The sequence below is a fragment of the Triturus cristatus genome, chromosome 3_1, assembly GCF_964204655.1.
Source record: "Triturus cristatus chromosome 3_1, aTriCri1.1, whole genome shotgun sequence".
NCBI lineage: Eukaryota > Metazoa > Chordata > Amphibia > Caudata > Salamandridae > Triturus > Triturus cristatus.
The window spans coordinates 4328212-4353476 of record NC_140583.1 but is presented as its reverse complement, the minus strand read 5'-3'; the positions used below and the strand labels follow the sequence as shown (position 1 = coordinate 4353476).

The 25265-nt window shown below is 45.3% G+C and overlaps 1 protein-coding gene across 4 annotated transcripts in view; it reads right to left on the bottom strand.

Annotated features, from left to right (window-relative positions):
- LOC146859573 (uncharacterized) overlaps positions 1-25265 on the bottom strand; it is a 132005-nt gene that overhangs the window by 49120 nt on the left and 57620 nt on the right. For 2 of the 4 annotated variants that reach the window (XM_085646512.1, XM_085646513.1), the window contains exon 2: positions 15785-15896. The exons of the other annotated variants lie outside the window; for them this stretch is intronic. The gene's annotated coding sequence lies outside the window, so the exon portion shown is untranslated. The remainder of the gene's footprint in view (positions 1-15784; positions 15897-25265) is intronic. 4 annotated transcript variants of the gene reach the window in all.

Genomic DNA, 25265 nt, shown 5'->3' with positions numbered 1-25265 from the left:
ACCAAGACAGTCTTTGTTGGCAGGTGGATGAAGTTTTTGAAATGGTGCGGATAAAAAATTAATTGACCTTTTGGAGGCCCATCTGTCGCATGTTTTGAGTTTTGCACTTTCCCTGGCGCAGGAAGGTTGCACGACTGCAATGGTTAAAGGCATTTGTCTGCCTGATCGGCATTCCTTTGATTTCCTGACCAACCTTCCATTTTTAAGTCCCTTATAGTTTTAAGGTTCATTAAGGGGCTTACTAATAGGTATCCGCCCACTCTGTTTATCATGCCTCTGTGAGGTCTTAATCTAGTGTCCTCCTTTTGAGCCCTTACACAGTTGCCCGTTGAGGCTTCTTACTTTAAAAACTATATTTTTAGTGGCAATAACCTATGCCCCTAGTACTAAGCTTTATTTCATGCAGATAAGTTGCTGTTTAGAACCAGAGCTGCTTTCCTGCCAAAGGTGAGGATGTGGCCTAACGGCTAGAGCGGTCCACCTCAAAACTGGGGAACCGGTTTTGAGTCTCGCCAGGGATGCTCAACATCCTGTGATTCTGGAAAAATCACTTAATCTCCCCATGCCTAAAAAAATTCATGTGTCCATCTGTAACGCAACTGGTGCTCATGTAAAGCCCTTTGATACCTTCGGGTCAAATTCACGCTACTTAAAACCCTTGGAAAACAACAGGTGGTCACTCCATTCCACTTGGGACAACCCATTACCGTGCCTACTTTTTACCCTCCCCGCATCCATCGAAGGAGGAGAGGCTACATCGTTTGGACCCTAAGAGGGCTTTGAGTTTCTTCTTGGACAGAACTCGTTCAGATTGGATAACCGCTGTTTGATGGATATGTGGGCAAGATGAGGGGGAAAGCTGTACACAAGAGGATTTTGCCAGATGGATAATCCTGTGTACCAAGATCTGCTGTGCCACGGCTAAGAAGGAGCCAGCTGAAGGTATTAGAACTCATACTACTAGAGCTAAAACTTCAACTTCTGCTTCGGCTAGAGGTGTCTCTGTGGTTGATATTTGCAAAGCGGCAAATTGGGCGTCCCGCCACACTTTTGCAAAGCATTATTGCTTGGATTCGGAAGTGAGGAGGGATGGCCATTTTGCTTGTTCTGTGTAACAGGATTTTTTGTGATAGGCAGGCAGGCACTGTTCCCCGGGAGCAGGACTACTTAAGGATTCTATTCAAACAGTGAGGAATCCACAGGTTGATGTAACCATTTGAAGAACAAGTTACCTATGTTCAGTAACACTTTTTCTGGTGGATACAGTATCTACCTGTGGATTCCTCACTGACCCACCCGCCTCCCTGTCGCCTGTTTGCGTATACCGGAAATAAGATTGATTATAGTAATCAAGTATGATGTTTCTAATAAGGAATACTGTGAAACTCATGATTATGCTATTGTATAGGCAATGTAAGTGCATTTTTGTTATGTTTATAAATGTATGAGGTTGTCTTGGCATATGCTGTATACTACTTATATTTCGGTGTATGTGTTGTCGGTTCAACCGTTTACCTCGAAGGCATGGTAAAATGGGTGAAAACTGACATTAGCACACCGACGAGGGCTTCTTATGGCTCAGATGACGTCACGTGGAGTTGCGTGAAGAGCGGTGGTATTATGACGTCCTCAATGAAGTGGGAGAGCTAAGGAGAAATGTTTCTGTGGAATGCTGCGCATGGGGGATATTCAGAAGGTGAGGAATCCACTGGCAGAGACTGTATCCGCCAGAAAAAGCATGACCGAAGGTAAGTAACTTGTTCAACAGGGCACATGAGTAGAGTCAGTGCTTTGACAGCGCAACTTACTTCAGCACTGCTAGATGGCATAGCCCAACGGTTTTAAAAACAGTGCACATACAACCTCATTTAAAACACTTACAAGGCATACAGTAAACCCCCGTTTAGATCCGGGTGTAATCAAGTCTTATCAGAAAGTGCGGACACATCTGCATCAGGTTTAAATAGGCCTTTCTGCTTCCGTTTACCTAAGTGCCTGCAATAACTACAGCCCCTCCGCCCCCAAGATGGTGCTGCAAGGATGGCCTAAGCAGGAAATAAGAAAGTAACAGGGCACGGAAGTGGAGTTGGTGCTCTCTGACAACGCAACTCACTTAACTGCTGGATGACAAGGTGCCATAGTTTTAAAAACAGCACACACACAATCTCATATAATAAACGAATAACTAATAAGGAAGTAAAAAGTAATACCACCCAGAAGCAGAGTTAGTGCCCTTTGGCAGCGTGACTCAATTAACCCTGCAGGATAGCACGGAGCAATAGTTTATAAAAGCAACTCACACAGAATCACATATAAAAAATCCCCCGTTTAGAGGAGGGTGATATTCATTACCCCACATGTGTTGGCTGTCCTCCCACCAGGACTGGAAAGACCCAAAAATGCACCATGGAATGGACGTATATTATATATTTAAATTGTAAAAAGGTTACTAAAATATTTTAAAATAAAATAAAATAATAAAACTTAATAAATCTATTTTGATTATTTTACATAATTTTGCCAACATTAGATCAAATTAATTTAGATACTTTTAACTAGTATAAATAAATTAATGTAACATTATTTTACTTTATGTTCCCACTTTTATTTTCTGTGAGAGGGTGTTACAGCACCAGTGGTTGGCCATGTGTGGTGCTGACTTACTCCATCTTGAGCGGGAATACATTTTTACTGTTTTGGGCCCTTTCTAGATGTAGAAACTTTAGAGGTTCAGTTTATGAATAGCACTGGACTAACCTTTTTGTGGGTGGGTGAATGTCTCCCCCTAAAACCAGCCAAACCCATCCTAAACCCTTTTACTCCTCAAACAAATCCTCTCGCACTTGGTAGTAAGGATGCCCCTTTTTCCAGGTACTCTCGGTAGTCCCTTCCACATTTACTACTAAGTAATAAACTAACATGTGGGAGGATGTCCTCATAGAAAAGATTGGAGAGGTGGAGGTCGAGAGATTTACTCTCGTAGGCTCCTGCATGAATGAATGAATGAATGAATGAAGCAGCACTTATAGACCGCGTAGTTACCCATAGGCATCCCAGCGCTGGGTAACAACCGAGGCTTCAGAGAATCACTTAGGAAAGAGCCATGTTTTCAGCAGCTTGCAGAAGGCCGTGTGAGTGGATTCCCTTCGTAGCTGAAGAGGAAGGAAATTCCAGAGTTTGGCAGGATTGTGTGAAAATAGCCGGCCGCCACTTCTAGCTCTTTTAATTCTGGAGCTGATTGCCAAGTATTGCTCGCTAGAGCGCAGTCGCCTATTAGCTCGATAGGGCTTGACCATAGAGGAGATAATCTCTGGTGCTTTCCGTCCCATCATCTTGTGGGTGATGCATAAGGCCTTAAAGTGGACTCTCTCCCGGACGGGGAGCCAATGGAGAGCTTTCATGGCCGGTTTTGCAGACTGCCGGCTCTGGGTCCCCATGAGGATCCTTGCAGCGCAGTGCTGTACTGTTTGAAGTTTAGTGAGCAGCGAACTCGGGGCTCCAAGATATAAGGCGTTGCTGTAGTCCAGGCGCGAAAGGATAAGTGCCTAGACCTTGAGCTTTCTTGCTTGAAAAGGGAGTAAAGGAAGCACTTTACGAAGCATCCTTATGATGCCAAAGCAGGAGGCCACCACCTTTCTGGCCTGGACTTTAAAGCTGAGGTCCGAGTCCAGCTAGAAGCCCAGGCTTTTTATCTCCGACTTGGGAACAGATGCAGAGCGCATCGAGGCTGGCCACATAGTGTCTGCCTTAAAAAGCGAAGGATTGCCAAGGAGCATAAGCTCAGTTTTATCACCATTTAATTTCAGATAGGAGTGTGTCATTCACTTGGCTACTTCTTCAAGGCAGGTACAAAGGTCGGCAGAGGCCCTGTAGTAGTTAAGCACCACAGCCAGTTGGGTGTCATCAGCATAGGTCACAATGTGCACCCCATAGGGAAGAACGATGTCCGCAAGAGGTGCAATGTAGGCGTTAAAGAGTGTTGGGCTCAGGGAAGATCCCTGGGGATCCCTACAGTGGAGGGGCCAGGATTTCGAGGTTGCCTCACCCTCGAAAACCTGGAAAGATCTTTCTTCCAAAAAGAATTGCAGCCAGGTAAGGGCTACTCCGGACACGCCCAGATTTCTCAGTCGTGACTCTCCTGCCTCGCGCAGCTCCGGTCACTCCCCCAGGCTCCCTGAACTCTGGGTATCGTAGCGCTAGCTTCCTGATTGCACCCTTGGCATTTTTGCTCCGCATTTTGATTTACATTCTCTCATGCTCATTACCTTTGAAACTGCGCGATTTTGAAAGCTAATTGCATATTGCCTGCAGCGTTTGTGCCTATTGTTGTGTCAGCCCGCTTTCAAGTCTAACTGTGCCTCTGCCCACTTGCACGTTTCTTTTCCCTGGCTGCCGATCTTAAAATATTTGCTGTGATTTACTTCCGGCCATTTTGTTTGTTGTTCTGCCTGCCAGCCCGCCCCTCCACCACGATCACACCTCCCTGCAGCCCCTCCCTCGCTCCGCCCCCTCCTCTCTCCATTTATGTCTGATGTCCCCACGCGCAGCGTCCACGCGCTACGGCCACGCCGAAGGTGCGCCAAAGGTGCGCCAAAGGTGCGCCAAAGGTAAGCCCGTCTACGCCCGTCCGCGCCTGGACCGCGCCCAGCGCCAGACCCCCTGCCCCTCGCGCTGCTTTGCCCTCCCGCATCACCTACGATGCCGCCACCCTCCTAGCCCTTAACCCCGGTCGCGCCCCCAACTGCGTCCAAGCCGCTCCTGGACACACCCATGGACCTTTCTCTTGCTACTCCTGCAAATTTAGCGGCACCAACTGCATCTCCGCTACGACCACACCACAGATTCCCGACCCCACCCACCTACAATGCATCCTTCTCAACACCCGCTCGGTCCACAGACACGCCATTGACCTATGGAATCTACTAGACACCATCTCTCCAGACGTCGCCTTCCTAACGGAAACATGGATGAACGCTTCCTCCGCCCCAGACATCACCATTGCCATCCCTGAAGACTATAAGATCACACGCAAGGACCGCATCGGCCACACAGGAGGAGGAATCGCTATCGTCCATAAGAAATCTATCCGCATCTCAACCAGCTCTGACGCCAACCTCGCCAACTCCGAACACCTTCACTTCCAAATACACATCGACCCCAAGACCACACTCAGAGGCACCCTCCTCTACAGACCACCAGGACCCCGCGCAAAATTCAGTGAAGACATCACGGACTTCGTCACTCCACACGCGCTCCCCTCCAAAGACTACATCCTTCTGGGAGACCTCAACTTTCACCTTGAAAAGATCAACGACCGCAACACCACCACCCTCTTGGACAACCTCACCAACCTCGGACTTAAACAACTAGTCACTTCCCCCACCCACATCGCAGGTCACACACTCGACCCCATCTTCACCTCCAGCAATCACGTCTCCTTCAGCCACACTACGGATCTCCTCTGGACTGACCACAGTTGCGTTCACTTCACCTACAACAAGCCAAAACCCACCAACCACCTCCAACCAACTCTGCAAAGAAACTGGAACAAAATCACCACCGACCAGATCTCCGCATCGCTCCTTCTAAACACCCCAGCCCACTCCTCTAACCCAAACCAAGCCGCCGCTAACCTCACCCTATGGTTATCCAACACCTTGACACCTTAGCACCACTGAAAAAACGTCAAAGCAAACCTGGCAGCAAGAAGGCCTCATGGTTCAACGATGATCTTAAGAAGTCCAAGAAACTCTGCCGCTCCCTTGAAAAGGCCTGGAAAAAAGACCCAACCACTAGCACCAAGGACGCCTTCAAAAACGCCACCCGCACTCACCACCAACTAATCCGAAAGGCCAAGAAAACAGCATTCAAGGATCGACTCGACAACAACGCCCACAACAGCAAGGAACTTTTCAACATCGTCAAGGAATTCTCCAACCCCTCGGCCAACTCCAACGACATCACCCCCTCTCAAGCCCTCTGCGACTCCCTAGCCTCATTCTTCCACAACAAGATTGCAGACGTCCACAACAGCTTCGACAACCAACCCAGAGACCAACCCACCCAACCATTTGCTGAACATTCTCCCCCCGTGAACACCCTTAACGACTGGAACCCAATCTCCACTGAGGACACAATCCGCCTGATGAACTCCATCCACTCAGGATCCCCCACAGACCCATGTCCTCATCACATCTTCAACAAAGCAGACTCCATCATAGCACCGCACCTCCGAGACGTCATCAACTGCTCCTTCAACTCCGCCACCTTCCCGGAAGACTGGAAACACGCTGAACTCACCGCCCTTCTGAAAAAACCCACAGCGGACCCCACCGAACTCAAAAATTACCGCCCCATTTCGCTCCTTCCATTCCCGGCCAAAGTCATCGAGAAAGCCGTCAACAACCAGCTCGCCGCTTTCCTCGAAGCCAACAAATCCCTCGACTCCTCACAATCTGGCTTCCGAGCAAAACACAGCACTGAGACCGCCCTCATCGCAGCAACAGACGACATTCGAACTCTACTGGACAATGGAGACACAGTCGCCCTCATCCTCCTCGACCTTTCTGCAGCCTTCGACACAGTCTGCCACAGCACCCTGTTACAACGCCTCAATAACATCGGAATACAAGGAAAAGCACTTGAATGGATCACCTCGTTCCTCACCGGAAGAACCCAGAGAGTCCGCCTTCCACCATTCAAGTCCGAGGCCACTGAAGTCATCTGTGGCGTACCACAAGGATCATCACTCAGCCCCACCCTCTTCAACGTATACATGAGCCCCCTCGCGGCCATCGCCCGCCAACACAACCTCAACATCATCTCTTACGCGGATGACACTCAACTAATCCTTTCTCTCACCAATGACCCCAGCACCGCCAAAACTAACCTACACGAAGGAATGAAAGAGGTTGCCGAATGGATGAAACAAAGCCGCCTGAAACTGAACTCAGACAAAACAGAAGTCCTCATCTTAGGTACATCCCCCTCTGCATGGGACGACTCTTGGTGGCCGGAAGCCCTTGGAAAAGCACCCATCCCGACAGACCACGCACGGAACCTAGGCGTGATCCTGGATTCTTCACTTTCAATGAACAGACAAGTCAGCGCCGTATCCTCATCCTGCTTCAACATTCTCCGCATGCTCAGGAAAACATTTCGCTGGATCCCCACCGAAACAAGGAAAACAGTCACCCATGCTCTAGTCACGAGCCGACTGGACTACGGAAACACCCTCTACGCAGGTACTACCGCTAAACTCCAGAAGAAACTCCAACGAATCCAAAACGCCTCAGCCAGGATCATATTAGACATCCCGCGCAACGAACACATCTCTGGTCACCTGAAAGACCTCCACTGGCTACCCGTCAATAAGAGAATCACTTTTCGACTACTAACCCACGCACACAAATCACTCTACGACATCGGACCAGAATGCCTCAACTCACGACTGTCCTTCTACACCCCCTCCCGCCAACTACGTTCTTCCAGCCAAGCCCTCGCCACTGTACCTCGCATCAACAAGACCACCATGGGAGGCAGATCCTTTTCATACCTGGCTGCTAAAACATGGAACTCACTCCCCGCTTACCTTCGCCTCACCCAGAACCACCTAGCATTCAGAAAGCAACTTAAAACGTGGATATTTGACAAGTAATCCTCCTCCCCATTCTAAGCGCCTTGAGACCCTCTGGGTAGGTAGTGCGCTATATAAATTCTCTGACTTGACTTGACTTGACTAGTCGTTGGACCAGAATGAGGTGGTTGACCGTATCAAAGGCCGCGCTGAGAACTAAAAAGATCACGGCAGAGGAGACTCCTGTATCGAGGATCTTTCTGAATTGTTCCACAACTGCTAATAAGGCCGTTTCCGTACCTTGCCAAGACAGTCTGGGTCCAGGCAAGGTCATTTTTAAAGGGATTTAACAATGGCTTTTTTCCAAAGGGGGGAACCACTCGGGTGGATATGGAGGAGTTGATCAAATCCAAAATGACTGGACCAACTGAATCTGCCACCTGGTTCAAGATCTTGAGCGGGCCTGGGTCTCTGGGCGACTCGCTCTTAATGAGTGCCGAGGTGGTCTGATATGATTCGTAGTTCATTAAGGGGAAGGCCTTAAGAGAATGTGTAAGGTTCCTCTGAATGAGGGGTGGTGTGGCTGTCGGATGGGACAAAATATTCGTAAATCGTTTGGATTTTGTTGTAAAAATATTCTGCAAGTTCATTGCAACGCTGATCCGTGGCTAAGGAGGTATCGGGGGGAGAAGGAGCTCTCAGCAGTTTTTTTGCAATTTGAAATGTTTCACAAGGGGAATTGGCTGCTAAGGCAATTATATCCTCAAAGTAAGTACTTGTTTTTTTTTTTATTTCGAGCTTGTAGATTTTAATAGCCTCGCTATATTCCTTTTTCTTATTCAGGGAGAAAAGCTTTCTCCAAGCTCTTTCAATTTTTTTGCAGGTTTGTTTTAGTTCTCGGAGTTTGGGGGTGTACCAGGCCGCTCTATTAGGCCCTTTATACGACTGAATGATCGTTTTTGGAAGGACCTGATCTAATGTCCCCTCAATCCAATTGTTGAATCTCTCGTTAGACACCACCGGATCGATGTCAGGGAGTGGCTTCGAATTTTCCAGTGCCGATACCCACTTTTCTGTGGGAGGTTTTGGCCAGTGGCGGGACTTAATTTGCGTTGGCCGAGTTGGGGGGGTAGTGTGGATAGGGGACCAACGGAATGGGATCAGGTAGTGATTTGACCAGGTAATAGGGACCGGTTGCTGACAAAAAAGCTCCTCCAAGTTAGAGAAAATGGGATCTAGGAGGTGCCCTTTTGAATGTGTTGCATATAGCACCTTCTGTGTGAGTGGGAAGGCCGCTAAGTCCAAGGACAGCTCAGATGCAGCCTTCAATGCCAAGTCACCGAAGTGGATATTGAAGTCGCCCAATATCATGAAATTTGCGGCGGTGCTGGCAAGTTTAGGGACTATTTCAGATAGTTATTTGCAGAACTGGCCCATAGATCCAGGGGGGGCGATAAAATAGAATGCCTGGTAAGGAGAGCGTAGGCATAAATCCTATTGAGAAATGGTTGTTCTCACAGTCAAGTAGGGGGCTCCTGAAAGTCCGAAAATTGAGGTGGCTTTTAAAAATGATGGCAATGCCACCCCCTTAATCAACAGCCCTGTACAACCTCTGTAATGCATAGTCAGGGTGAGGGCCTGGACAATATCAGCAAAGTTTCAGTAAGGAATAAAACATCAGGGCCTTCGTCCATAAGCAAAATGTACAGTATGAAGTATGTGTAGGCAGGCATTTGCAATTTAGTAAAAGCAGTTTAAAATGTTTGTCAGTGGGGGAGGGCGACCTGAATCTGACTGAGTAGTGTGCGCGATTGGTAGCTAGACTACTGGGAGCAACGGAATGAAGGCAGCTGGATCCGGGGGGGATTAAACTGTCTAAGCTGTTCGCGCTATAACAGTACTTATCTGATATAAAAAGGGCATGGGTTGTGGCCCCGGGCCCCGTCCAGACGCGCTTGCCTTTGGCGCGCCTTCATCGCACCAGCAGAGCACCCACTGCGCGGTCGCGTCATCAGGCTCTTAAGAAGCCCGCGCAGGTCCAGGGACTAGAGCGCTGACCTGGGTAATGGCGGCTAAAAGTGCGCGTGCGTTGTGCAAAAGCTGTCAGACAGTGCCGGCTTGCCCCCCGGAGCTATAACCCAGCTCCTTGATCACAGCACAATAATTCACAGGTAAAAACAATATTTTTAAAAACGGAGCAATTAAAAACCAATTCCCATACAATTACACAACAATTTAAAGGTCTTCATTCAATTGAATTTTAAAAAGAGTAGCGAGGTAGCTGCGCTGCCCTTAGGCCTGACGTGACTCGCGGTAGCTTCAGTTAGTTGCAGTCAGTTGCATGACATTTTGTAGTTTGTACTTTGCGTTCAACAAAATACATTTTAAGAATTGGAGCAAGTAGATTTCTCCTACTGGAGCAGGCCCAAGCATCATGTAGGTTCCTGTCTGGAGTAGCTCCGTGGGCAAGAAACGATGGACTGCAAAGTGGTCCCATGTAGTTACCAGAGGCTGAGACTGTGTCCAGCATTCCACCGATCATCTTTACATCTGACTTGGTAAAGTCTCCAGCGGCCGCTCCTCCGCTGTGGCGGGGGAGTGTCGTCCCAATCAATCAATCAATCAATCAGTGGTTTATAGAGCTCGCTACTCACCCTAGCGGGTCTCAAGGCTCAGAGCCAGCAGATGAAAAATAAAATGATAATAAAACAATTTATTGTCGTTTTATTTTTCACTGACTGAGCCGAGTCTGCCGAGGAGCCGGAGTTTGGGGTTGGCCATGCTCCATGGACAGTAGCAGGGAGGAGAAGTGGTGGGCACTATAAGTGTGCATGTCGGTTTGGCCAGCTGTCTTAGGATGGTCGGACCAACATGCGCACTTACATTACTCTAACCCAGCTGTGTTGCACAGCCAGGTGGAGAAGAGTTATAGGCTCCTGTCCCTGAGCAAGTGTCAAACTAGACCGCTCAGACCAATCCCGGCGCTTCTATCATGATGGGTACTAGCATGAGAGCAGTGTCTGGATTGGGTGGGAAGTCTGGGAGCCTGTGCAGTGGGGGCAGTGGACAACCGGAAGTAGAAACCATCTACCCACTCGTGCAAGAAGCTGGACCCAGACAGCGGCAGAAAGTACTTGTAACAAGCATTGGCATAGCCAATAGGTCTCGTCTTTGGGACCTTATCTGTTTAGCCATGCATCATATTCTCCATCATATTACATTAGCTATTAAAGACATCAAAGTTTATAATAAATCATCTAAGATATGAATTATGCTGTGTGGATTTGTGTACTGTTGAACTGCGTGGCATAGAATTGGGTGGTGTCTTGAATTATGTGGAGTTTGATTATGTGGCATGTAATTATGTGGTATGAGTTGGGCTAAATTATATGCAGTGGCTTTGCGGGGAATTATGTGGAGTGGTCAGGGACGGGACACTACATGGCACACAAACAATGATGTGTGGGAATCAGGTTTCACCAATATTTATCATTTGTGTATTTACCAAATCAAGTGCCTTCATTTGTTTTGATCTTATTAAAATCCATGTTTCCATCTTACTTCAGATTTACAAAAAAGGGCTTTATTTATGCTTACCCACCTGCGCATATATTTTGAATAATGTTTCAAGTTTATTTACAGGAATTTAAATGTGTTGTGTTTGGAAAAAACATTCTATAGCCTTTCCTTTCACATCCCCCCAACCCAGCAAGATTGTCATAGTGCACTTTACCAAATGCTCTCACTGTGCAGTTAAAGAAAAGTTACCACCAAAACGCCAACCTCCATGTCAGAAGAATAAATCAGCAATCTGACAGAAGCATAACCACCAACCTCCATGTCAGAAGAATAAACCAGCGATCTGACAGAAGCATAACCACCAACCTCCATGTCAGAAGAATAAACCAGCGATCTGACAGAAGCATAACCACCAACCTCCATGTCAGAAGAATAAACCAGCAATCTGACAGAAGCATAACCACCAACCTCCATGTCAGAAGAATAAACCAGCGATCTGACAGAAGCATAACCACCAACCTCCATGTCAGAAGAATAAACCAGCGATCTGACAGAAGCATAACCACCAACCTCCATGTCAGAAGAATAAACCAGCGATCTGACAGAAGCATAACCACCAACCTCCATGTCAGAAGAATAAACCAGCGATCTGACAGAAGCATAACCACCAACCTCCATGTCAGAAGAATAAACCAGCGATCTGACAGAAGCATAACCACCAACCTCCATGTCAGAAGAATAAACCAGCAATCTGACAGAAGCATAACCACCAACCTCCATGTCAGAAGAATAAACCAGCAATCTGACAGAAGCATAACCACCAACCTCCATGTCAGAAGAATAAACCAGTGATCTGACAGAAGCATAACTACCAACCTCCATGTCAGAAGAATAAACCAGCGATCTGACAGAAGCATAACCACCAACCTCCATGTCAGAAGAATAAACCAGCGATCTGACAGAAGCATAACCACCAACCTCCATGTCAGAAGAATAAACCAGCGATCTGACAGAAGCATAACCACCAACCTCCATGTCAGAAGAATAAACCAGCAATCTGACAGAAGCATAACCACCAACCTCCATGTCAGAAGAATAAACCAGCGATCTGACAGAAGCATAACCACCAACCTCCATGTCAGAAGAATAAACCAGCGATCTGACAGAAGCATAACCACCAACCTCCATGTCAGAAGAATAAACCAGCCATCTGACAGAAGCATAACCACCAACCTCCATGTCAGAAGAATAAACCAGCGATCTGACAGAAGCATAACCACCAACCTCCTTGTCAGAAGAATAAACCAGCGATCTGACAGAAGCATAACCACCAACCTCCATGTTAGAAGAATAAACCAGCGATCTGACAGAAGCATAACCACCAACCTCCATGTGTCAGAAGAATAAACCAGCGATCTGACAGAAGCATAACCACCAACCTCCATGTCAGAAGAATAAACCAGCGATCTGACAGAAGCATAACCACCAACCTCCATGTCAGAAGAATAAACCAGCCATCTGACAGAAGCATAACCACCAACCTCCATGTCAGAAGAATAAACCAGCGATCTGACAGAAGCATAACCACCAACCTCCATGTCAGAAGAATAAACCAGCAATCTGACAGAAGCATAACCACCAACCTCCATGTCAGAAGAATAAACCAGCGATCTGACAGAAGCATAACCACCAACCTCCATGTCAGAAGAATAAACCAGCGATCTGACAGAAGCATAACCACCAACCTCCATGTTAGAAGAATAAACCAGCAATCTGACAGAAGCATAACCCCCAACCTCCATGTTAGAAGAATAAACCAGCAATCTGACAGAAGCATAACCACCAACCTCCATGTCAGAAGAATAAACCAGCGATCTGACAGAAGCATAACCACCAACCTCCATGTTAGAAGAATAAACCAGCAATCTGACAGAAGCATAACCACCAACCTCCATGTCAGAAGAATAAACCAGCGATCTGACAGAAGCATAACCACCAACCTCCATGTTAGAAGAATAAACCAGCAATCTGACTGAAGCATAACCACCAACCTCCATTATAAAGAATCGGGAGCAAATTGGCAGAAGACTCAAGTGATATCTGACCTTTTTACCAACTGTAGGTTGCACCAACCAATTTTAATGTCTAAACAAAAATAGAGTTACGAATATCCGTGCAGTATTGAAAATATTTACAATACTTTATTCTTCTCCAAATTTGATTACATTTTTACAAACATGACTAACCATTAGAGATAATAATTGGCCCATTCCATATGAATCCTTGCCCTGATACAATGGGATTCATGTATGATGGGGTTGGACATATGTCTTATGAGAAACAGATAAGTGTACTAGAGCTATATGGTGACGATGTGTTGCTTTCAGTACAATTATGAAATGTTATTATGTAACTTTAATTCTTTCCAATGGTTTGGTTAATAATATGTATGTTGAATATTGCTAAGGGTGCACCCGATGGACAGCCTATTGTTGATGCAATTTTACTACCATTATTTGTTTGAGAATCAAATTTGTGATCTTCATGCTATTGTAACTCCGATGTAAGGATATTTATTTACAAAGTTTTACAAAATAAGTGTTTTGTGTTTAGCATAAATATGTATTTTTGGTGGTTTCTGCACTTTTTTGGAATGTATTGAATGTTTTGATATTCTGTGACCTTTATTAGGGGGATGGGCTATGTTAAAGGAATTGACGGATACCCGTTTAGTGCGTATGGTACTTTATGCCGAAATAACTCCACACAAGGCCAGAGGAAAGGTAACGGTAGTATACTCTGGGTTTTTTCCGACCCTCACTTGAGACTTGGGATTCCTTTGAGTAATTTTAAGACTCTCCCTTAATACGGGCTATCGTAAATGTGTATGCGACGGTTGACGTAAATCAACGCAATCGTTTGCTTAAATAAGTGGACGAAAGTCGGGCGTTTTCCTTTGTTGGAGCACCGGCAAAGGTTAGACGCAACGAAGCCCAAGACCGCGGCATTCTGGTGAGCGTGAACACTGACGCGGGTGCTATTAATCGTTTTGGATGGGGATTTAAAATTGGGACCTAGGCACCAGGCCAGAATATTTCTTGGGAAGTGTTTTATATTTTTGCGGTATGTGTGAGCAAATTACTTTCGACATAGTGAGTGGGTCCACTATTCTCTGGCCGGGGCATTAGGCCGGTGGAGAATACGAAGAGCTTCCGGGTTTGTCATTTTTCGATCCGGGAAAGAGGTTTTTATACAAATACGCATTTATCACTCTTAAATGCACGCCAGTGTTGTATTTATTGGATGCCGGTTTAAATACAACAGATACATATTAGTGGGGCATGTGCATGGCAATAGGTAACTGGTCTGTTGGATAGGAGCCGCTTGGATTAAGGCTGTTATCTGAGAACCAAAACAGCTTCTAAAGGACCGTGTAGGTCGAACATACTGGGGCACTCTTTTTCAGTAGTCAATGGTTGGGACATTCAGTATTGAGACTGTTGGGGGACATGTGCCTGATGGTATTATATATTTGAAGCATTGTGGGTATTTTTAATCTTATTTCAGGCACTTCAGCCGTTACACTGTTTTCCTGTCGGAGTAGGATTATATATAAAAAATAGAGAGAGACCTCTTGCAATACTCAAGGGAATAGGGTACTTTTCACAAGTATCAAATAGCAGTCCCTTGATTCAACTCACACTGGAATAATCCCAAATCACGAAATCTCCCAAATCAGTAAAACTCATTAATATAAAAATCTTTCCACATTTATTTTATACAAAACATATGTTTCATCATATTAAAAACATCCCATATTGCAGTCCCCACCTTGGACTATTAAAAACATGTAATCTTCACAAAATTAATACACAAAGCAAATAGGAAGGGGAGGGGGGTGGCCTGGGGGGAGGATAAATTATTGCACAGCAAATAACACAATCAATGACATCCCATTATGAGCCCGCATAACAGAAAAAACAACAACATAAAAAGACAATACACTTTGTCATATATTGCACATCATCCGACCCACAGTCTTAATTATACAGCTTGTGAAATGTCTAGCTCCTTTATCTCTACAAGTCTGTACCAGTCCGTTTAATTGTGCTTTCCAATGCGTCGACGTGTTTCGATGGACTTTCTTTATACCAACATCTTTATCAAGACAATTGATAAATGTTTTCTCAATTCTAAAGTTCAATTTTTCAGTCCTGTATTAAAATAGATGTATATACAATCACCCAACTTTATACTTCCTTAGTCTGATTGCATCATTTTTTATTAGGCTCTAATGTATTGACGTATCACTCCGTTTGTCAATTATTGATCTAATTGTTTTACATCCTATATCCGATTTCCAATTGCTAAGCATAGTCTTTTGTCTTATCCTGATTGTGTTTTTTAAAATCATTTTGTAATCTCAAAAATGGGGCTTCCTATCTTTCAATGGGGATCCCTCAAAGTCATGTTAAAGTACCCCTCATCTTCTGCATATTGCCCATGGTATCCATTTTCAGCTACTCATAAATTGTCTCATTAAATGCCTACAATCCATATGTTGCCCTTGTTATATGTTCCCCTACCCACATTACTATTCGAACATTGTTTGGTATGTATCACTTGGTATGCCTCAACATCTCCTTTACATTTATGCAACTTCTATTGTCTATTTTAAATAGTTCTCACCTGTATGTAGTCTTGCTTTACCCTTCATTAATCTCGCACAATAAGAGTCTGTTCCCACTTCCTCGATTAGCGGTTGTGAGCAGTATCCAAGCTCTCTGCGTGTCTTTGCAATCTATAATACACAGACGTAATAAAACCATCCGCAATTCCTTAGTGAACACATACAAACAGACATATGAAACTCAGACCACACTAACAGGAGAGAAAGCAAGTGGCAACCACAAATGTGGTATGTGTTCTGTTTGCTCACAGTGTATTGAAGCCAAAAGCCTAACACACAATAATAAAAAAGTATGGGCTAAATCTTTGAAAAACTGTTGTAGCAAAAATGTCATCTATCTTTTAATTTGTCCATGCGGACTTGGATATGTAGGAGAGACAAGCAGAGAACTACGTATCCGTTTGCTGGAACATAAGTCAGCTATTAGGACAAAGAAAGAAAATGCTCCACTTACAGATCACTATTTGAAATTGAACCATGATTGTAATCAATTTCAATGGTTCATTTTGGAAAAGGTGACAATAAATAGAAGAGGAGGGGATCTGAATGCAAAAAGGAGAAAACGAGAACAATGGTTTATGTGTCATTTGAACACAGTGGATGTGGGACTTAATTCTAAGGAAGATTGGATGAGTATAATTGTGACATAACTATAATGTCGCAGTTTAGGAAATGCAAGTAGGCTACACAATATTCAGAGATAAAGTTAGATGCTACAGGAGGTTGGAGGTCGGACCAACAGCTCGACATCTGGAAAAGTATAGATTTGGGTATCTTAGTCTTTTCCTTCTGTATAGGTGTGATAGGTGTGATAGGTGTGATAGGAAATAAATTATGGATAGGATCTAAGTTAGGAAGAGACTTAGGAGTGTCTCCCACTCTGCTAACAATAGTGATATCAGATACAGTTTTGTCCGAGAGTTACCAATAAAGTTTGATAAAAATTGAAGCAAAAAGGGTGGGATAGAGGAACGGAGAGGGTGTAAGCGAGGAGTGAAATTTAATACTCACCGGTCCGTTTTATTGGGGAATTGAGCACCAATTTTTGGGTTCTTTCCCCCGTTTTTTGGGGGCATATGCGATTTTCGATCTCATACTTAAGATATTTTACACTGTGCACTAGGATATATATATATCGCGGGGACCAGCTAGACATACCATCACGTGCCCATATAGACCTATTAAAACAGAGTCAGCACATGTTAATTGAGACCAGAAACACTAGAATACGTGCCGCTCAGTTTTAAAAGAAATTACAATTATATTTTTTTAAATAAGTGGTGACTATACTCGAATGTAGGAAAGTGATAAGCAACGGCCATATACATAAAATAATTTGGTTTAAAAATTCTAAAACACTATCCGGATGAACATCACGTGCATGCAATAGGAGACGTGCTTAGTGGGGCCAAATAGAAGCATACGGTAGTGATCAGAGTAACAGATACCGGAGAATCACTGCCGCATTCACATACACGCTGCACACCAGAAGGTAAGCTGAGGATTACTTCAAATAGCGGGCGAGCCGACCGTTTTTAATTTGTAAGTTTGATCTCTCTCTATATTAATCATTACTGAGGGAGAGAGATTTAACAATTATTTGTACTTTGTAACTCTTTAATCTTAGGATAAGGCGGTGAAAGAAATAGGGAGGATCGTCACGGACCCCCATATTCCCCTGAGACATTTGGTAAATAAAGCGAAGTACGCACAAACAGGAACGGTATTAATTTTAAGGTAGGCATGAACTTAGGATATTCCGAGAAGAGGATAGTAAAGTTAATAATGGCAAACATGGGAAGGGGGTTACCGATTGTCTGTGTATTATAGATTGCAAAGACACGCAGAGAGCTTGGATACTGCTCACAACCGCTAATCGAGGAAGTGGGAACAGACTCTTATTGTGCGAGATTAATGAAGGGTAAAGCAAGACTACATACAGGTGAGAACTATTTAAAATAGACAATAGAAGTCGCATAAATGTAAAGGAGATGTTGAGGCATACCAAGTGATACATACCAAACAATGTTCGAATAGTAATGTGGGTAGGGGAACATATAACAAGGGCAACATATGGATTGTAGGCATTTAATGAGACAATTTATGAGTAGCAGAAAATGGATACCATGGGCAATATGCAGAAGATGAGGGGTACTTTAACATGACTTTGAGGGATACCCATTGAAAGATAGGAAGCGCCAATTTTGAGATTACAAAATAATTTAAAAAAACACAATCAGGATAAGACAAAAGACAATGCTTAGCAATTGGAAATCGGATATAGGATGTAAAACAATTAGATCAATAATTGACAAACGGAGTGATACATCAATACATTAGAGCCTAATAAAAAATGATGCAATCAGACTAAGGAAGTATAAAGTTGGGTGATTGTATATATATCTATTTTAATACAGGACTGAAAAATTGAACATTAGAATTGAGAAAACATCTATCAATTGTCTTAATAAAGATGGTGGTATAAAGAAAGTCCATCGAAACGCGTCGACGCATTGGAAAGCACAATCAAACGGACTGGTACAGACTTGTAGAGATAAAGGAGCTAGACATTTCACAAGCTGTATAATTAAGACTGTGGGTCGGATGAGGTGCAATATATGACAAAGTGTATTGTCTTTTTATGTTATTGTTTTCTCTGTTATGCGGGCTCATAATGGGGTGTCATTGATTGTGTTATTTACTGTGCAATAATTTATCCTCCCCCCGCACCTCCCTCCCCTTCCTATTTGCTTCTTGTATTAATTTTGTGAAGATTACATGTTTTTAATAGTCCAAGGAAGGGAGTGCAATATGGGATGTTTTTAATATGATGAAACATGTGTTTTGTATAAAATAAATGTGGAAAGAATTTTATATTAATGAGTTTTACTGATTTGCGAGATTTTGTGATTTGGGATTATTCCAGTGTGAGTTGAATCAAGGGAGTAGGATTATAGCCCGACTAGACAGTTTAATAGGTAAGATGATTCTTTATAAAATCATATCTTGATATAAGTTTGAGTTGTCAGACATTGCAGGGGTCGCAATTTGTGAGGATTCACATATATTTCTATACTTATTACAATAGGTTACATGTCGACTTGTGTTACCATTGTGATATTAACTTATCATGCATAATAGAACATCTGGACTATTCAATAGATCGCTTTTCTTTATATTTTATAGGCATGAGATATATTTTGCCAATATCCACTGTCATCACATTTGAGGTGACACGTTGTTGGGAGTAGTCAATGGAATGAACTGGACGACCCCCTTTCAATTTCGAGCTGTATATTTAGAAGCGAAACTCATATTTGGTAGGTGCAACCTTGTGACAATATACTTTGGGGTTGCTGTGTATAATGAGGGTTACATAATATCAAAAAATTCATTTGATTGACTGATATAATAATAAGCTTTGACTGGGTTATGTTCTTTTCCCAGTCTTTTTTCTTCTTGTTTTTTTCTCGTTTTTGTCTCCTTTTCTTATTCCTGTTTCAGTTGTGCAATTTCTAAATATTCAAAGTGGGAAGTGTTTTACTATCAAACTGTATTATTATGAATAAAATGTTTTTGCTATGATGGGTAGCTACAAAGGATCAGGTGCTAATGGGTAAGATAAAAGTCTGTCCATTCATGTGGCAGGACGTGTGCTCAGAAAATGGGATAATGGAAATTAGGGCCGTTGCAGTTTCTTTTAATGAATTGAAGGAGCAGAGCAGAGTCTATGCACCATTATTGGTTTATGATGATAGGGAATGTAGAATGTAAGCATTCCTAAAAACCACTCTGTAGTATGGTTTTCCTGTCTTTGTATTTAAATTAAATATTTGTATTTCTATTTATATGTATTAAATTGTATTATATGCTTTTGAATGTGTTTTACAGCCCTGACGAACTTCTTCTAAGAGAACGAAAGGCGTTGGCTGCTTGATGTACATTTTTCAAATTTGGAGAAGAATAAAGAATTTTGAATATTTTCAATACTGGACGGACATTCGTAACTCTATTTTTGTTTGGACATTAAAATTGGTTGGTGCAACCTACAGTTGGTAGAATGTTTGTTGATTAATCTAACCGCCCCAGTGGAACGGCAGGGGCAGTGGAGTTGCACACGGAGTGAGCATAAGGCTCTGTTTGTGTTTAAAACTTGGAGGGATATTTTTTGTAGTCTCTCATATTTGCTCTTACAAGGAGGAAGCTGTGGGCCACTGAGGGAGTCGCAATTCAGCAAAATCCCCCCCAGCAGAGTAACATGAAGCGAGGACGGGCCACGGGGTAAAGGCACCGGAACAGAGATGGAACAAGGCTCCAAGAGCGAGGCGCGAACCGTGGCCAGCCGGGGAAGGGGGGGCCTGAGGGGGGCCCTAAGAGCCCTTACAAGAGAAGCGCGAACCGTGGCCTGCCGGGGAAGGAGAGGCCTGGGGGAGGGGCCCTAAGAGCCCTTACGAGAGAAGCGCGAACAGTGGCCAGCCGGGGAAGGGGGCCTGAGGGGGGGCCTGAGAGCCCTTACAAGAGAAGCGCGAACCGTGGCCAGCCGGGGAAGGGGAGGCCTGAGGGGGGCCCTAAGAGCCCTTACAAGAGAAGCGCGAACCGTGGCCAGCCGGGGAAAGGGGGGGCCCTAAGAGTCCTCACAAGAGAAGCGCGAACCGTGGCCAGCCGGGGAAGGGGGGCCTGAGGGGGGCCCTAAGAGCCCTTACAAGAGAAGCGCGAACCGTGGCCAGCCGGGGAAGGGGAGGCCTGGGGGGGCCCCTAAGAGCCCTTATGAGAGAAGCGCGAACCGTGGCCAGCCGGGGAAGGGGGCCTGAGGGGGGGCCTGAGACCCCTTACAAGAGAATCGCGAACCGTGGCCAGCCGGGGAAGGGGGGGCCTGAGGGGGGCCCTAAGAGCCCTTACAAGAGAAGCGCGAACCGTGGGCAGCCGGGGAAGGGGGGGCCCTAAGAGCCCTTACAAGAGAAGCGTGAACCGTGGCCACCCGGGGAAGGGGGGGCCTGAGGGGGGCCCTAAGAGCCCTTACAAGAGAAGCGCGAACCGTGGCCAGCCGGGGAAGGGGAGGCCTGGGGGGGCCCTAAGAGCCCTTACGAGAGAAGCGCGAACCGTGGGCAGCCGGGTAAGGGGGAGCCTGACGGGGGCCCTAAGAGCCCTTACAAGAGAAGCTAGAGAGGGACTAGAAACACACAAGCAGGAAATCAAAGGCTGTGTCATGAAAACACCTGCGCCAGCTCAGGGATAGAGTGAGCAAAATAAAAGGTTCAATTCATGGCCTTCAATGACAGCAGCACTATTCGTTATTAGTTTAGACACACAGGGCAATGCTTTCTCCCAATTAAGCTCCAACCCATTGAAACGCAGGGGCAAATTAGCAAGACCGGTGGCACGAAACTGCGATAATGGGCTTGATAATATGCCGCAGAGAATTCCCATAGAAGTCCATGTTGACACCAGAACATGGGCTTCTATGGGAATTCTCAAGGGCATATTATCAAGCTCATTATCACCGCTTTAGCGGCAGTTTTCTGCCGCCAAAGCGGCGATAATTTTAACACAGTTTCTTGATAACATGCCCCTCTATCTCTTGGCCCATCCGGTGAACATTACTCAACTAAATACCGCAAGAACCTCACTCGCCACAATGCCATGTATATTAAAGTTTAATAATTTAGTGAAACTGAATCTCACCTAACGAACGGTAATCCTCCAAATATTTGATAATCTCCCTCAAATCACGACCACACACAGAGCATGTGAACTGCGGAAACACGTTATAATATGTGGGGCTGCCTACTAGTGTTAAGACAAGTCCCTCTTTAATATTAGCATGGCCGAAACTGTAAGCTTTAATTCAATAATGTGAATGTATGTGTATACATCTTCAGAGTTACTCTTTTCAATATTAAACATATGTCTGTTTTTCCAGTGACAATGAAACGGAAAAGTTTATTGCAGTGGCTTCTGGGTATATGCAGATCTTTGTTTGCAGCAGGAACACTGCTCTCTAGTAACCATAAAGGATACTGGCGGTCCAGAGACAGCCTAAAACAAGCACGCACCTCGTGCTGAAAGGAGGCAGCAGGGGGAGGGGAGAGAGGAGGGGGCCTGCGCCGGTTTCCCTTCCGGGAGCGGGCAGGAACCAAATAGTTTCAAAGCTCACTCCCGCAAGTGAATTGCCAGACGTGCACGCGTTCCCATGCAAAGCAATGCAATGCGTGCATGTTTTGGCCAGCAAAGCTGTGCTGATTACAAAAAGTATTTTTCCTAAGCAGCGCATGCACACTGCGTAGGCGAGACCTAAAAATGATTTCCCCCCAAGCAGCCCCACCACTTTCTATTGGCAGCCGTCGCCACTGAAAGTCTCCTCAGTGTGATGGGAATGCACAAAAGTGGGTCTTCTGCTTGCTGTGCCATAGGAATCTCGTTGCAATAGTGAAGTCCGACATTGCTGAAACTAGTCTGGAGACGCTTGTTTTTCAGGGTGAAGGGGTGTGTCCTGGCAGTTTGGGCTACTGGGGCAGGTCCAGTGGTGATTTGCAAAAGAATGGCTCCTGTTTGGAGAGTCACAGTGAGCAAAAGAATTATGGACTGGAATGCGGTCCCAGAAAAATGACCAGAGGTTGAGAATGAATCAAGCATTCAATGCGTCACCTTCATGTACTGCTCCTAAGTCGGAGCAAACTGTAACCAACGCTAGACTGAGAACCCGATTACAATCTTGGTGGACAGGGTTACTCCATCACACACGTGACAGATATCCTGACCGCCAAATTACACTTCCATTATATCCTATGGAACTTGTAATTTGGTAGGCGGGATATCTGTCACGTTTGTGACGCTTTATGATCCCATCTGCCAAGATCGTCATCAGGCCCTACGTCTGCTCCGACAAAGGAGGCAGTAGCCAGACACAGCAAAATAAGAATATGCGGAATTTATGAATGTATGTCTCAGTCTTCGTCATTCTGCTTCATCTTCGTGTGTATGCAGAGCTATAGGTTCACCCCGACACAAATGAAGCTCCTCTCCAGGCCTACACATAATACTGAACGTGGGCAACATTGTAAATTCAAAATCTACTACCCACGAAACACAAATGGAGTCGCCCCTTCGTTATCCACGAGTGTTCTGAAGCCTCATCGTGTGTACGAGCCGCTATACAATTGTTACTACAACACAATAAAATGCAGCATGACAAAGGCGCTACTATATGTATCTGGACTACCATAGGGTAGGAAACATTTGAAAACAATTGATAAGAAACAAACTTAAAAATAGATTTCGTTGATATTTGCAATTAATTGAAATGAAAATTAAAAAATTAAATATTTTTTATATTTCTGCAAAATGTCCTTTCATGATATTTTTTACCAAACAAGGAAAAAATGCCAAATACATGTTTCCAAATACAAATTCACTGGTTAAATATAGAACTCACGAAGAATAAACATTCAAACCTCTGTACATCCCCCAAGAGATGTCATTTATGTGAAGGTGTTTTGAAGGAAACAGTTCTTCATTAAGACAAATAGTTTTCTGAGGGTCTCAAAAACACGAATGGCCTCTAAAATACTGGCATGGTTACAAATATACTGTAGCATTATTACGGTAGAGCTAGTCGAGACTAGTCAGAACTAGTTATCATCACTCACCAGGCTATGGGCCCGAGTCAAAGGCTTACCAACCATAACTGGTGTTACTTCCTGGCTTGAAAGTCAGTAATGCCATTGGCACATAAGGTTCTTGCTCTTCACAATCCCTTCAGCCAATCAATCAGTAGATTTGTAGAGCGCTACTAGTAACCCGTGAGGGTGTCCAGGCACTCGCCCCACTAAACATTCAACTCTTTCAAGAGCTGCTGCTGAGGTCCTGTTACAAGACTTCTGACGAGTATCCTTGGCTGCTGCTTTATTAGTATATCCCTGTGTGAAGTGACAGCAATAAGCTCTTCATAAACATATCTCCTGCACGGTTAGGAAATCTGCCACGAAATGAGTTTCACGCGCCAAGAATAGTAGTGGTTAACTGACAAATTCCAGGGTGACAAACTTTACCAGACTTTTATTTCCCATTCGATGGTCGCCAATCTATCAACTGTGGACGGGTGGAAACTTGAGTGGATTTCACTGGAACCCATCCCTGTGATCATCGTGTTACAAACAGATCTCCAAAGCACCTGTTTAAAAAACCCAAATCATCACACCGGCTGCACTGGGCCAATAACAACACACTGTGTGTCCAGGAGTCTCTGCTTCTAGCTGTACATATTCCTCTCATATTACAGAATTATAAAGCAGTGCACTGTCTCTCATCTGTAAACACTCTTCATAGTGGGAACAAATCCCCAGCATGTTCGACTTATGACATCATCTTAGGTTTCCGGCGCCAGGTCAAACGAAGCTGTGGAGTCAGCAGAATGTGGCTGCCCGTGGCCCCCGCAGGTGGCCACCTAAAAGGGCGGCCCTTTAGTGCCATTTGGGTACAAACACCTAGTGGTTGGACTCAGGGAAGGAGTCCTTTCATATGGTGCGCTAGACGCGTCACTTCCGGCGCGTCGGGGGAGGGTACTTATACCGCCCCCCGCCTTTCTGGCATCCTCTTTGCGCCGGACACGCCGTCGGGTTGTTGATCGTCGCCGTCGTTGGTCGTGCAAGTGCTGTCGGTCAGGGACCCCTTCAAGTAGTGAAGTGAGTCGACCCCCTCTCCCCGCTCCAGCAATTCACTGCTACCAGCCCATAGTAATCCGTCCTCTCCCTTCACCCTCGTGGTGTCCGCTGCCCGACACCGCTGGAGGAACGCTGGTTTGCGGTGCATACAGCAGGGGGGGCGGTGTGGGGACTGGCTGATGGCCGGAGAGAGGGTGGACTTATTCCGGTTTCTCTAATAATTAATTCTGCCCAGCATGATCGGCGGTGGCGTAGACGGCACTCGCTGGTCAGTGGAGATAGTGGGTGCAGAGGCCGAGCCGCGGTCATGCGAATCGCTGATTAGCGAGGTGAGCGCAGGGCATCTGGGTTCAGGTGCACAAAGCTCCTGCTCTGCACCCCGTGTGGTCCACACGTCACGGTTTCGGGAATGGTTGGATGCGGGCTTTGTCCCTTGGGGAGGCCTCGTGAGTTTCTATTCACAGTGCCCGGTTGTGCCGGTAAAACACCCTCTAAAGGGAACACAGAGCTATTGAATTAATTGTTTGGTGCCAAATTTTTTACGAAGAGTAGACGCCATGACAAATCCGCTGGGGATGGATTAAATTAATGAGGTCGGGCGTCGAGGCATTGTTTCTCCGGTTAACAGCACAGAGGGGAAAAGTGCCGTGCGTTGGGCCTAAATTGGCCTCTTGTGTGATGGCACCTGCTGGTTGTGGTCCTGCAACTTGGGGGCAAGTTGTCTGGCCTTCCTTCTGGTGTCAGGTGGGAACAATTGAACGGGGTATTGAAGGTGACTCGCAGCACCATCGATGTTGGGGCACGATGCGGTCACAGGCGG